This window comes from Rhineura floridana, chromosome 4 (genome assembly GCF_030035675.1).
Source record: "Rhineura floridana isolate rRhiFlo1 chromosome 4, rRhiFlo1.hap2, whole genome shotgun sequence".
In the NCBI taxonomy this organism is placed as follows: domain Eukaryota; kingdom Metazoa; phylum Chordata; class Lepidosauria; order Squamata; family Rhineuridae; genus Rhineura; species Rhineura floridana.
In genome coordinates, this window is record NC_084483.1 from 143929160 (window position 1) to 143943467 (window position 14308).

At 42.1% G+C, this 14308-nt stretch overlaps 1 protein-coding gene across 3 annotated transcripts in view; it reads right to left on the reverse strand.

Annotated features, from left to right (window-relative positions):
* SMYD3 (SET and MYND domain containing 3) overlaps positions 1–14308 on the reverse strand; it is a 597530-nt gene that overhangs the window by 348344 nt on the left and 234878 nt on the right. The window lies entirely within an intron of this gene.

The window sequence follows — 14308 nt, forward strand, 5'->3', positions numbered from 1 at the left end:
CAGTTGCTGTTAAACTAACTGCCCATTTCTTATCTTCATTTACTAGCCACCTGTCTAAAATGAAACTACCTTAAGAAGTGTAGCTTAATATACAGAATGAAATAAAAAGCATCAGAGGTATTGAGCAGTGTCTAATATAAGTGTCCAGTGTGATTTATTTCTCTTCTCAGTGCCTAAAGGAGGTCAGTAGAGGTCAGGTAGCCTTTGATAATGGTCTAAAGAAGGCTGAGAATAACATTCTCAGTGCAAGAAAGTCAGTCTAGGTGTCTTTTGGGCCAGGAACAAAATCTCACTGCTTTTGCTAACATAGCAAGTGAAGGAGGACAGTGATTATTCTTTTAAAAAATCTTGAGGAGACTTTGTGAAGCTGACATCAGTTGGTTATTTCCTACCATAAAATGGATTATGTATGTGTATTGCATCTTATAAACACAAAACATGTTACACTTCTAGTTACAAAGTAAGTTGTTTATTGATTTTCCCATAGCTTATTATGGCTAAATGCTGCCAATACATCCTTTGCAGTAATACATGTTTTTAAGTCCCAATAAGAACATAAGAAGAGCCTGCTGGATCAGGCCAGTGGCCCATCTAGTCCAGCATCCTGTTCTCACAGTGGCCAACCAGGTGCCTGGGGGAAGCCCGCAAGCAGGACCCGAGTGCAAGAACACTCTCCCCTCCTGAGGCTTCCGGCAACTGGTTTTCAGAAGCATGCTGCCTCTGACTAGGGTGGCAGAGCACAGCCATCATGGCTAGTAGCCATTGATAGCCCTGTCCTCCATGAATTTGTCTAATCTTCTTTTAAAGCCGTCCAAGCTGGTGGCCATTACTGCATCTTGTGGGAGCAAATTCCATAGTTTAACTATGCGCTGAGTAAAGAAGTACTTCCTTTTGTCTGTCCTGAATCTTCCAACATTCAGCTTCTTTGAATGCCCACGACTTCTAGTATTATGAGAGAGGGAGAAGAACTTTTCTCTATCCACTTTCTCAATGCCATGCATAATTTTATACACTTCTATCATGTCTCCTCTGACCCGCCTTTTCTCTAAACTAAAAAGCCCCAAATGCTGCAACCTTTCCTCGTAAGGGAGTCGCTCCATCCCCTTGATCATTCTGGTTGCCCTCTTCTGAACCTTTTCCAACTCCATAATATCCTTTTTGAGATGAGGCGACCAGAACTGTACACAGTATTCTAAATGCGGCCGTACCATAGATTTATACAATGGCATTATGATATCGGCTGTTTTATTTTCAATACCTTTCCTAATTATCGCTAGCATGGAATTTGCCTTTTTCACAGCTGCCGCACACTGGGTTGACATTTTCATCGTGCTGTCCACTACAACCCCAAGGTCTCTCTCCTGGTCGGTCACCGCCAGTTCAGACCCCATGAGCGTATATGTGAAATTAAGATTTTTTGCTCCAATATGCATAATTTTACAAATAGAAGTGTGCTTTGGAAAGTAATGGCTGAATGTATGCTTGCACTATAGGATTGTCTAGCCAATATGTTCGCTCCTGTTAGATAGACAATAATCAAAGTTGATGGCTAGGTAAATGTTCATGTCCAAATCAGCCCAGCGCTTATGGCAGACTTTTCCTTAGAGTATTTATTTGTTTAAAATTTGTGTAGATCACCTCCCAAGGCAGCTCCAATAAAATGTATAATGGACTATGCTGCCTGGGGCTGATAGGAGTTGTAGTCCAAAACATCTGGAGAGCACCAAATGTAATCACTAACAGAACCATACTAAACATAAAAATAAAAAAAATAACTCAGCCCTGTAGAATACTAATATCCAATAAATAATTACAGCTAAAACCAGTTCAATTCAGCAACCCAATAAAACTGATTTAAACAAACACAACAGAACAAATAAGTGTGTAGGGCTCCTCTAAAGGCCTGCAGTGACAAGGCCTATTTTCCTCCAGTTGAAAACAAACTCCACAAAGGGTTAGGCAGGGCTGCCAGAAAGCCACAACCAAGCTAAATAAATCAAATTCTTTTTCAGCCATAAAGGCCACCAAGTGATCTTGGGCCAACTGTTAGCTTTGTTTTCCTCCTCCATGCCAGACATTCAGCTCCTGCTGCCATTTGCCTTTGGGGAAGTACACTTTGGTGTCTGCCATTGGCCCTGGGACCAAGAGTCATTAGCGGGTTATATGCCCTGCATCCCAAGATAACCATTACAGCAAGAGGAAAGTAAGTGTGGCACCATCCATTTATCAGACAAGTTAGTAGCATCTGCAGGGAGCTTGCTTTCCCCCCTTATTGCTCCAGCAGCCAATAGTAAGAGGATGTACACTCTGGCTTTTCCCACTGTTGAGAGGAATGAGGGATGGTGGTCCAGTTGACACATCTCTCTTCAAGCAAGACCACCAGCAAGGGAAGATCAGCCCCAATGGGAAGTAGATGCCTGTTTACAACTTGTGACTTCGTTCTGGTATTGTCAAACTAATCTTCTTCCTCTACGTTTGCTTAACTTTCTTTGAATTGCACCTAGCAAGTTCTGACTGTTCAGAAAGTTTCATGGGCATGAAAGCAAACAAACACACATCTCTCTTCAATACAGCCTTGTACTTTCAGATACTATTTTCGCAGACTACTCAACACTAACATTCATTTCTGCATATGCCTGGATACACAGTGTTCACATACATATCAAGCTTATTACCACATTTTGCCTGTAAGAATTTCCTGCCTTACAGAGTGAACGTCTGTATTCATTAGTTTGATTCAAAGTTTGAGATATCTGGGTTTGGACAATATTTACGTTGAATAAGTAATAATCTCAGTACTGATGTGACTATTTTGGAAATGTACACCAAATTATAATCCTTTATATGCAGATATTTTTCAAGACAGTTTTGATTGTGTAAATGAGAATGGACAAATAGGCTCTCTATGGTGCTCTATTGTCCACACTTTAAAAAAAAGGCTTTTGAGTTTTCTGGCTTTTCACAGGAAACAAATATAATTACAGTAATAGACAGCAGTAAAATGGCACATAGTGGGAAAAAGGAGTAAGTTACTCCTAGGTTACGTGACATTTTCAAGCTTGGCCTGATTCTTTTAAAAAATGACCTTGAAGATAATTAAACTGAATCGTAGGGTTGAGGCTCAGTGAAGTATGACAATACATTCACTTCTTTATAACAATGCTAAGCAGCCATGAAACAGAGTGGAGTATCAATGTTACAGTCAATGTACATTTAAACCACATTTGGATTTTATACCCCTTCGCTGTCCCATTTTCAAAACAGTGTTTTCAGTTTGAAAATGTTATAAGCTTTTGTTTGGTTTGATGAGCTGCAGAAAGGTTGCACTGCTATAAATTTCTCAAGAAACATTTAGTTGGGATTAGGGATGGGCAAGAATTCAGCTGAATTCGATTTAGCACCGGATTGTTCCATGGTCCACATATTCTCCATCTTTGCAGTTTGTTCCTGTTTGGTCTGAACTTCAGTGGTTCCCCCCCCCACCAGATTTTTCCCCTTCAAATAGTCCCTTTAACATATTGCTCTTTTCTGTTTTTACTCACAGCACAGCAGAACAGCGCTCTCTCTCTCTCTCCCTTGCTCTCTCTCTCTGCCACCCCCCACTATTCAAATAATCAAAACTCCAAGCGGAAGGAAAAAAGCCAGCTCTCACTCACATTGACTCGGGGGGGGCACTGAAAGCTGCTTTCCTCTTTTCCTTTCCAAAGGGAAAACAGCCAGTCTCTGCTTGCTTGCCTTAGTCATAGGGGAGGAGGAGGCACTGCCTCGAAACTGCTTTCCTTTCCTTTATCAATATATTCTTTCAAAATATTGATATTTTCTTTCTTTCAAAATACCAATATTTTTTTCATTTTTTATTTTTTGAAAGAAAATATCAATATTAATATCATTTTTCTTGGAGAGCGGTGTGATGTTCCTATATTAATGTATATATGGTAAGTGTTGTTGTTTTAGAAGATACATGGTAAGTGGAGTGAAAGAGGAGGGGGAGTGAATGGCAGTAGAATGTGAGATGATTGGCTGAGTGTTTAAAATGGCTGAATGTATAAAAGGAAGAGTGAGAGTGGAATCGGGGGGGAGTAGAGAACTGAGTGGGTTGGTTGGTGGGGTTTGAGAGAGTTGTTTGCCAGGAGAGAGTGGAGAAGGAGGGAGGTGGAGTTCGGATTAGTATTGAGTAAAACCATATGCTTATGTGCCTTAAGAAGAAATCTTGTTAATCTTGTTAGCTTTGTTATCTGTAATAAATACTTAATTTGGTTTACCAAAGGCCTGATCCTTGGCTGGGGTTTCACAGACCAGAAGGGAGGGTAAGGTAATGACCAAGGCTGAAGGGGAACTGTAACAAATGGTGGCAGCGGTGAAGAGAATAACAATACCAGTATTCAGAGTCTCTGGGAATACTAGTATTGGGACGTTACTGGTGGTTGCCTAGCAGGGGGATCTGTTGAGATCTGTGCTAGAGCGGATAGGTAAACCATAAGAGAGTGCGGTCTGGACTGGTGGAGTCCCTGGTGGTGCCTAGTGACAGGCAGTATCCACGCGCAGGTAGGAACCTGACAGGGAGAGCCAGGGAAGGACGCCTCACATGTGGTGGCAGTAGTGGTGGGATACGAACAAAGGACGCATCACACGTGGTGTCAGTAGCGGTGGGATACGAACAACAGAGAATCCAGATACGAATACTAGAGAATCCAGAACAGTGGTGTGGCAAACAGAAATAACAAAACAAGATTTCTTGTGAGAGTGACTGGCAAAGAGTATGTGGCAAAGAGTGAGTGAACTCAAACACCATGGCTGAATACATAAAAATGAAAAGAGAGGAGCTGGTGGAGAAGTGCGTAACATTCAATTTACCTCACGAGGGTAAAGGGGTAGATGAATTGAGGGTAGCACTAATAGGATTTGCAACTGCCCAGCAAAAACAACCTGTCAGAGAAGAGACCCCAGAAGGATACTCAACCAATCCCGCTTATATAGAGTATTTGAGAGAGAAGTTAAGATGGGAGCATGAGTTGGAAACTGAAAGATTGAGGAGGGAGGCTGATGAGAAAGAAAAGCAGCGGGTCTTTGAGGCTGAGGAAAAAGATAAACAGCGGGAGTTGGAAGCTGAGAGATTGAAGATGGAAGCTGAGAGAATGAGATTGGGGTTTGAGGAGAGGGAGAAGCAACGAGCAGTGGATGCCGAATTACAAGTAGAAAAGTTAAAATTTGAAAGAGAGAAGTTTCATTCTGATGAAACAAGAAAGGACAGAGATGGAGCAAAAATAAAAATTACTCCAAAGGACTTTGCTGTCTATGAGCCTGGTCAAGATCCTCAAATTTACCTCAGCACCTTTGAAAAAGCAGCTCAGTTGTGGGGGCTACCTGAAGATAAATACATGCAGTATTTATCAAACCTGATTAAAGGGGAATTGGCTGAGGTATACCAATATTTCCCCTCAGACAGGCCCGTCACCTATGCTGAATTCAAGGAAGCAGTGTTTAAAAGATTCAGACTGGGGCCTGATTATTTTAGAAAGCTTTTCAGAAATTGCCAGATACAGACAGGGAGGTCTTTTGTGGAACTGGGAGCAAAGTTGATGGATATATTTGGAAAGTGGATGAGTAGTGCCAAAGCTCAGTCAGTGGAAGAGGTGAAAAGCCTCATGATACTGGATCAATTATACCATCAGTTACCACCAGAAATAAGGCTCCTGGTCAAAGACCGTTCCCCTACATCTGTGCAGGAGGCCGCAGAGTTGGCGGATCACTTCGCCTCCAATAGAACTGGCTGGCTGGGGAAAACATCAAGAGAGTTTAAACCCAGACCATATAGTGCTGGCAGAAGGGATGTGGTACCACAGCGAGTGAGTCCTCCATTAAAATCTGAAGGGCACAGGACACCCCAGAGTGGATCTGTGTACCCTAAAAGTGAGGAGAAATTATGCTACAAATGTGGTAGACCGGGGCACCTACATTTTCAATGTGAGGTTGCCAACCCCATTAGTAATCCGGCTCAGACAAGGACAGTGAAAACAGAGCCCAAGGCTTTAGAAACAGCGAAAAAGGTTCAGTTCTGCCAGATAAACTGGACAGAAGTAACAGACCTTGATTCAAGTCTGAGAGAGGAAGTGAGTGTACAAGGGGCAAATTATTGGGCATTGCTTGATACTGGTGCCGCTCAGACATTACTGAGGCCAGATTTAATAAAATCTGAGGTAATATTACCTCAGGAAACTGTGACTATCCAAGGAGTGAGAGGTCAACCAGAAAGTTTGCCTGTGGCCCTGGTGGATATGACTTGGAGAGGCCGAGAGGGCCAATATAAAGTAGGCATTAATGCCCAGCAACAAGAACCAGTAATACTGGGAAGGGATGTAATGGGCGCCCCAGGAAAGATCTATGTAGTGACCAGACAGCAACTTGGCAGAGAAAAAGAAGCCATATTAAGGGGGGCTGAAACAAACAGGGTGGAATCTGTTAACCAGCCTCAGGTCACCATAGCAACCACTAGCAGGCCTGCTGAAGGAGACAAATTGTATCACGTGGTCTCTGGGGAAGAAGCAGATCAATTCAGGGAAGAGCTGCAAAAAGATATAAGTTTGAAGCAGATAAAGGAACAAGCCCTGACCCAACAGATTCCTTTCACTGACAAACTGAGGAATCAAGTTGTGTGTGAGAATGGGATTTTATATAGACTGTGGATGCCTGCTGAGAGAAAGGATGAATGTGAACCAGTGAAGCAATTGATAGTACCTAGCAAATACAGAACCAGATTGCTAGAGGTAGCCCACGATGTCCCATGTGCAGGACATCTGGGAATAAAAAAGACCAAGAGGAGATTGGCTGCACATTATTATTGGCCAAATATCTCCAAGGATGTAAAACAACATTGTCTATCTTGTGGAATATGCCAAAAGGTGGGAAAGAGTGGAGTAAAGACTAAGGCACCCTTAAAGCCCCTTCCTATAATTGGACAACCCTTTTATAGCGTGGGAATAGATTTGGTGGGCCCTTTTTCCAAACCCACAAGGCATGGCAAGAAATATCTAGTGGTGGTGGTGGATTTTGCCACCAGGTACCCAGACGCAGAAGCACTGAGATCTGTAGAAGCCCCTGTAGTGGCAGAGGCTTTATTAAAAATCTTTATGAGGCTGGGTTTCCCTCATGAAGTGCTGACAGATCAAGGCAGTGTATTCATGGGAGAAGTGATGCAATGTATGTGGAAATGTTGTGGTCTAAAACATCTAAAGACCACTACTTACCATCCCGCCACTAATGGGTTAACAGAGAGATTCAATGGCGTTTTGAAGGGCATGATAAGAAGCTATGTTCAAGATCACCCACAAGACTGGGATGAACGTTTGGGATGCTTCTTATTTGCATACAGAGAAGTCCCTCAGGAGTCAACAGGCTTCTCACCCTTTGAACTAATGTTTACTAGAAAAGTGAGGGGACCTTTGGAACTGCTAAAAAATTCATGGGAAGGAATTCTGGGAGAGTACAAAACTTCTGTAGTAGATTTTGTATTGGAATTCCGCAATAAATTAACATCAATGATGGAAGTAGTGAAAGAGAATTTGAGTCATGCACAGGAGAAGCAAAGTTACTGGTATGACAGAACAGCCAGGGAACGTGTGTATGATGTGGGAGATATGGTTATGGCGTTCATACCCAGGAAACATGACAAATTACAGGCTAACTGGGAAGGACCATATACCATCAGAGAAAGGCTTGACACAGTGACGTATGTAATTACCACAGACCAATTAAACAAAAACAAAGTGGTTCATGTAAATATGTTAAAGCCTTACCATACCAGGGATGCACAGGTGTTGCAAGTTACCTTATTCCCTGAGGGAAGTGGGCCTGAACTTCCAGATTTGGTACAGGAAAGCAAAGACAAAGGAGGGGTAGATCAAGTGGAATGGTCAGAGGAGGTGAAGGAGGAAGTAAAAGAGGAGATTCTGAGAGTTTTGAAAACCTATAGGAATCTCTTTAGCAACAAACCTGGCCGAACCAGTATAGTTATACATTCCATTGATACTGGAGATCATGCCCCAATCAGATCTGTTCCGTACCGTGTGAATGGGAAAGTTTTGAATGAGATCAAAAAGGAGGTAGAAGATATGCTGGAATTAGGAGTGATCAGAGAATCCATCAGTCCCTGGGCCTCAAGTATTGTCCTGGTTCCGAAAAAAGATGGAACGACAAGGTTTTGCATTGATTATCGGCTAATCAATAAAATTACTGTCCCAGATGTGTATCCTATGCCTAGGGTAGACGCTATGTTAGAGTTATTGGGGGCAGCAACCATTATCTCTACACTAGATCTCTGTAAAGGATTTTGGCAAATGGAACTAGACGAGCAATCCAGAGCCAAAACTGCCTTCAGTACACCAGATGGGTTATATGAGTTTGTGACCTTACCCATGGGACTAAGGAACTCACCAAGTTCATTTCAGAGGCTAATCAATACTGTGTTGCGAGGCATGTCAGATTTTGCAGTGGCTTATATCGATGACGTGGCCATTTTTAGCAAGTCGGTGCCTGAGCATGTCCAACACCTGACAACAGTATTGGAGGCCTTAAGAAAAGCAGGCCTCACAATAAAAGCTAAGAAATGCCAGTTTGGACTAAAGGAAGTAATCTATTTAGGACATAAGGTGGGGAGTGGGAAAATCACCCCCTTATGGAGCAAGGTGGAGGCAATACAAGCGTGGCCGATCCCCTTAACCAAAAAACAAGTAAGGGCATTTCTAGGTGTGGCTGGATTTTATAGGAAGTTTGTGAGAAATTTTGGGGAAATAGCAACCCCCTTGCATGAATTGACCAAGAAGAAGTGTTCTGAGCGTGTGGTATGGACGGATGAATGTCAGAAGGCTTTTGATCTACTGAAGCAAGCCTTGTGCCAAGGACCCATATTAATAGCACCAGACTATGAGAAACCATTCATCATGGCTACAGATGCGTCGGACCTCGCGCTGGGAGTCGTCTTGCTACAGGAGAGAGAAGGCACCAGACATCCAGTGGCGTACCTGAGTCGCAAGCTGACGCCGAGGGAGAAAAACTATTCGTCGGTCCAGAAGGAGTGCCTGGCGGCCGTGTGGGGACTGAACAAGTTGCGCCCATACGTGTGGGGACGAAGATTCACAGTGACTATGGATCATCGGGCCTTGTTATGGTTGCAGACTATGAAAAACCATAACACTATGCTGCAGAGGTGGTGCAGAGGACTATCAAGTAGACTTCCAGTTCATAAAAGGCAAGGACAATGTACTGGCCGATGGACTTTCCAGGCAAGTGGCTGGGACTGCAGTGACGTGACCAGACAGAGGAACAAAGAAAGACATTTTCCCCATAGAGACTTTTATTTGTTAACGCGACATATAAATCCTGGAACAGGAATAATACTCTGCTGTTGTTTAAGGGGGGGGAAATGTGATGTTCCTATATTAATGTATATATGGTAAGTGTTGTTGTTTTAGAAGATACATGATAAGTGGAGTGAAAGAGGAGGGGGAGTGAATGGGCAGTAGAATGCGAGATGATTGGCTGAGTGTTTAAAATGGCTGAATGGATAAAAGGAAGAGAGTGGAATCTGGGGGGGAGAAGAGAAAGAGTGGATTGCTTGGTGGGGTTTGAGAGAGTTGTTTGCCAGGAGAGAGTGAAGAAGGAGGGAGGTGGAGTTCAGATTAGTATTGAGTAAAACCATATGCTTATGTGCCTTAAGAAGAAATCTTGTTAATCTTGTTAGCTTTGTTATCTTTAATAAATACTTAATTTGGTTTACCAAAGGCCTGATCCTTGGCTGGGGTTTCACAGACCAGAAGGGAGGGTAAGGTAATGACCAAGGCTGAAGGGGAACTGTAACAAATGGTGGCAGCGGTGAAGAGAATAACAATACCAGTATTCAGAGTCTCTGGGAATACTAGTATTGGGACGTTACTGGTGGTTGCCTAGCAGGGGGATCTGTTGAGATCTGTGCTAGAGCAGATAGGTAAACCATAAGAGAGTGCGGTCCGGACTGGTGGAGTCCCTGGTGGTGCCTAGTGACAGGCAGTAGCCACGTGCAGGTAGGAACCTGACAGGGAGAGCCAGGGAAGGACGCCTCACAAGGGGAAATTGGACTGGTAAAAGCAGCTGATAGCAGACAAATTGATGAACTAAGATAAAAGTCCAGTTCATCGTCTAACTCTTCAATGTTGCCTTTGTAAAGTTATGAACTTCTTTATGACTGGTTATATGTTACTGTTAAATTGAAGGTTCCATCCACTTTCTTCAAAGAGAGATGGTTCTTTTGCCACAAAGATCAAGATCTGCAGGTTATGCACTTCAATGCTACAGGTGCTCTTTAGTGGGTTTGCCAGATATCAAACAACTGCAAAACGGGACTAGGCTAATTCTATCCATGCTTGCCTCGGTCTGGGTCAGATATGCTCTCTGCACCACAAGCTTCAGCCCTTCCATCATTTGTCCCACTCAAAAGGTGACCACTGGTGTGCCATTAGCACAATAGGATGTAAGTACAGGAACTGAATAGGACCCTGATATGGTAGCACATGAGACCAGGCAGACAGGCAGGAATTTAAATGAACCAAATAACTTTATTAAAAAGAAGATATTAAATAGCATATTGATGTACAGTCCTTATCTTCCCTACCCCCTTCTAACTAATACAGTAGGGCCCCGCTTTACGGCATTCCGTTTTCCGGCATTCTGCTGATGCGGCGGCTTTCAATTAGGGGAAATTCCCCGTTTTAAAGCTGATTTTGTGCTTTTGCGGCATTTTCGTGCAACACAACCCATTATAGTCAATGGGTTCTGCTTTACAGTGATTTCTGCTTTATGGCAGGGACCTGGTCCCTAACCCGCCGTATAAGCGGGGCCCTACTGTATGCAATCCACCCTTTTCCACCCATCTCACTCCCACAACACAACTTCCCTCCTTCAATTTAAATCCCAACAACAAACCGCCAACTGTCAAAACCAACAGTCTTTTATTCAAACCTCCCTTAGAACTCTCACTCACACACCCCATTCCATCTGGCAGTCTTACATCATTCATACTCCCAGGCATTCCATTAACTCATTTGAACCCGTAACACATTTAATAACAAGCTCCCAACATGTTACAGTGTTCGTTACATTTTCTAACCTACATTTAATACAAGTGTGCCCAAACTCAGTTTAACTTCTAATGTTAGTCACTAATTGTTGCTTCAGCTAGCTCAGCATAGATCAGCTCCCCGAGTTTTTAAGATGGAAGATGTGAAAAGTACAAGCATACACATTTTGTGTTATGTGCATAGTTTGTATTTGAGTATCACACTTGAGCACAAAACCACTGTGTTTGAAGCAGCTCTAACAGTACAATACAAATGTCATTTGGATAATACTCTTCTATGCTGAAGCATTGATATTTAGCAACCTACAGTATTTTGGGGTGGGTTTTTTTTGTAATTACCCACTCATAAATCAACTTAATAAAATAGTCCAAGCATAAAGAAACTGTATCAAATATAGTAACCATCATACTATAAATCACACTAAGATGGGGAAGTTAATAGGCTGCCTCCAGGCTTTCTTTTACAACTATAAAGCCACCATAAATATGGAGCGTTAAGCTTTTTTGTTTGGCAGTATGCTTTATAGCAAACCACCCCTAGGATAAAAGTCGCCTATATGTTCTATAAATTCTTTTTCACTAACAGAATCCTGGATTAATACTGAAGTGGTTTCAAAAATGTAATCTCTCTTTGACAATTTTGAGATTGAGATTTTCTTTAAAGAGACTGTAAACCTAGAATGACACATTCTCCTTCTGATTTTCAGATCAAAATGAAATTAGTTTTCATTTTGTACATATTACATTATGATAAATTCTCTGGATACCTAAAATTCAAGGTCAAAATGGTGGATCATCTATTCTAATCTCCCACATATAATAAGTGCCAGTACACCCTGCTAAGGTTGTCAGTTCAATAAAAGACATGGTTTTAAAACGTTACAAAAACTTTTTACAAGTGGAGCTAACAAAACCTTATTGCAGAAATATGATGGCAGAAATGAACTACCCAAAATCCCCCTTATGTGAAACTGTCAACAATACAGTAGACTTCTCACATAGTGAGCAAAACAACTAAAATCCTCAAGCAACATAGGAGTTGATTGAGAACTTCACAGCCAGCAGTTGAAACCTAGATTGGTGCAAAACTTGGCACTTGGTGCAATCAGGCCTTCCCTCTCACAGAAACAAAAACTGGTGCATGCAACATCAATTTTTGTGATTGGCAGGCAGTATCAAGCTTGTGGATTGACCAGATTTCATATAAATACTAAGAGCCTGGTTTTCTGTCTTTGCCAAGTCACATAGCAGAACCTTCTGCTTGCCGCACTGCAGATTCTAGCAATAAACCTCAGAGCGCACACACAGGTCCTGAGAGTCAGTAGCTGAGAGTATGAGTTATTTATTTAATTAATTTATTTATATCCCACTCTTCCTCCTAAAAGGAGCCCAGTACTTAACTGTTGCAAGACGAAAGCAGATGCCAGGGAAGCCACAACTGAGGGTGGAAAGCAGGACAGGGCAGAACCAAAATTAGGTTGATGGAAGACACCAACCCTAGAGAGAGTTGTACTCTCTCTATGGCTGCTTTCACACTGCACTTTTTTCCGTTATTCTGATGATTTCTTATCTGGCAATTTGCACATTGTATTTGATATTGCACATGATGCACAAGCTAGCTCCAGAATTCGAGTGGAATGTAGTGGAAGTTTAGCGCAAATTTCTGTGATAAATGATACCAGAAACAATCTGTTAGCAATGATGGGAACCCGGAAGATTGCACAAGTTTTTCGCTAGCTGCAGACACTCACATGACAGGCATCCCAACATGCAGTGGGTTCCTGCCTTTTAGTCACGTGCAGGTTTTTTTTTCTGCCTGACAAATGTTGTACCGGTATTCCGGCATTGGCGCAGATAGCAGATAAAAATTCAGATCCTAAAGGGAGAGGGCTTGCATGGCAATGGGATGAGATCTTAGACCTCCTACACAGTGAGGAACAGTGAGCATGTGTATAATGGGTGAGGGACGAAAACACAAAGTTCACTGCAGCCATGTGAAGACCGTTGTGCAAAATGCCAGTTATACTGGCTGAAAAAGCTGCTGTTCCTTAACGCAAAAAGTACTGCAGTGTGAAAGGGATTTTAGAAATCGGGACAGAAGTGCTACCTTTTTAATCCATTAAACTAACGCAATGAGCCCCATGTGTGAAAGCAGCCTAGAAGAGTTTTAGGATGCCTGTAAAGGGTGAGTTTCTTGAGTCACTATAACAGCCTGTAACTCCTGCTGTGATAATGCCGTGCTTACACTGAATGTTTTCTCATGAAAACATTCATGTTTTCTCAAGTATCCATCTGAATTGACTACATATTTGCATTAATAAGCAATCTTGCTCTTGCTCTATATATTGCTGAGAATTGGTTATGTTACTATTCTGCCAGACAAAAAGGTCATGTTTTAATTTGAAAGGTTTTTAGATTGTACAGACTGTTCACATCAAACAGTATGCACCTGGACCTACAGATACTGGTCCAGTTAAAAAGGTAAGGTTTGTATCTCCCTATTTCAAATACACATAGATGATGCACATACCAAGTCCGATTAAATAATACTAGATATTTTATGGAATGTTATGTTTCTCTGTTGCCACACGAGTTAGGCTAATGATGTGGCATTCAAAACCAAACATAGTACTTCTTAGGTAAAGAAGATTAACTGCAAATTAATACCACATTAAGCATTTTAGTGCACAATGCAGCAAAACAATCTGACCCAAATAGAGATTCACTGTGTATGGATTACTCTTTAACACACACAAAGGAGAGAGAGAGAGAGAGAGAGAGAGAGAGAGAGAGAGAGAGAGAGAATGTTTGGTTCACTAATTGTTCTGAAAAACCAAAGCTATGTAAACTATGTCTGACTTGCACAACATAGTAAGCTAAACTATGGCTTACTTGGACCTAAATTAGTCATGTTTATTAACTGCTCTGAGTAGGACTAGCATTGAATACCACCCTATGTATTTTTGTATATCTCACACTTTATTTTCCATATGTCACCATTTGCACCATGATTATTATTTGCAGGTTTGAACATTTATTCCCCAAATTACTTTTGTTCCATTCTAAGAACATAAGAACATAAGAAGAGCCTGCTGGATCAGGCCAGTGGCCCATCTAGTCCAGCATCCTGTTCTCACAGTGGCCTACCAGGTGCCTGGGGGAAGCCCGCAAGCAGGACCCGAGTGCAAGAACACTCTCCCC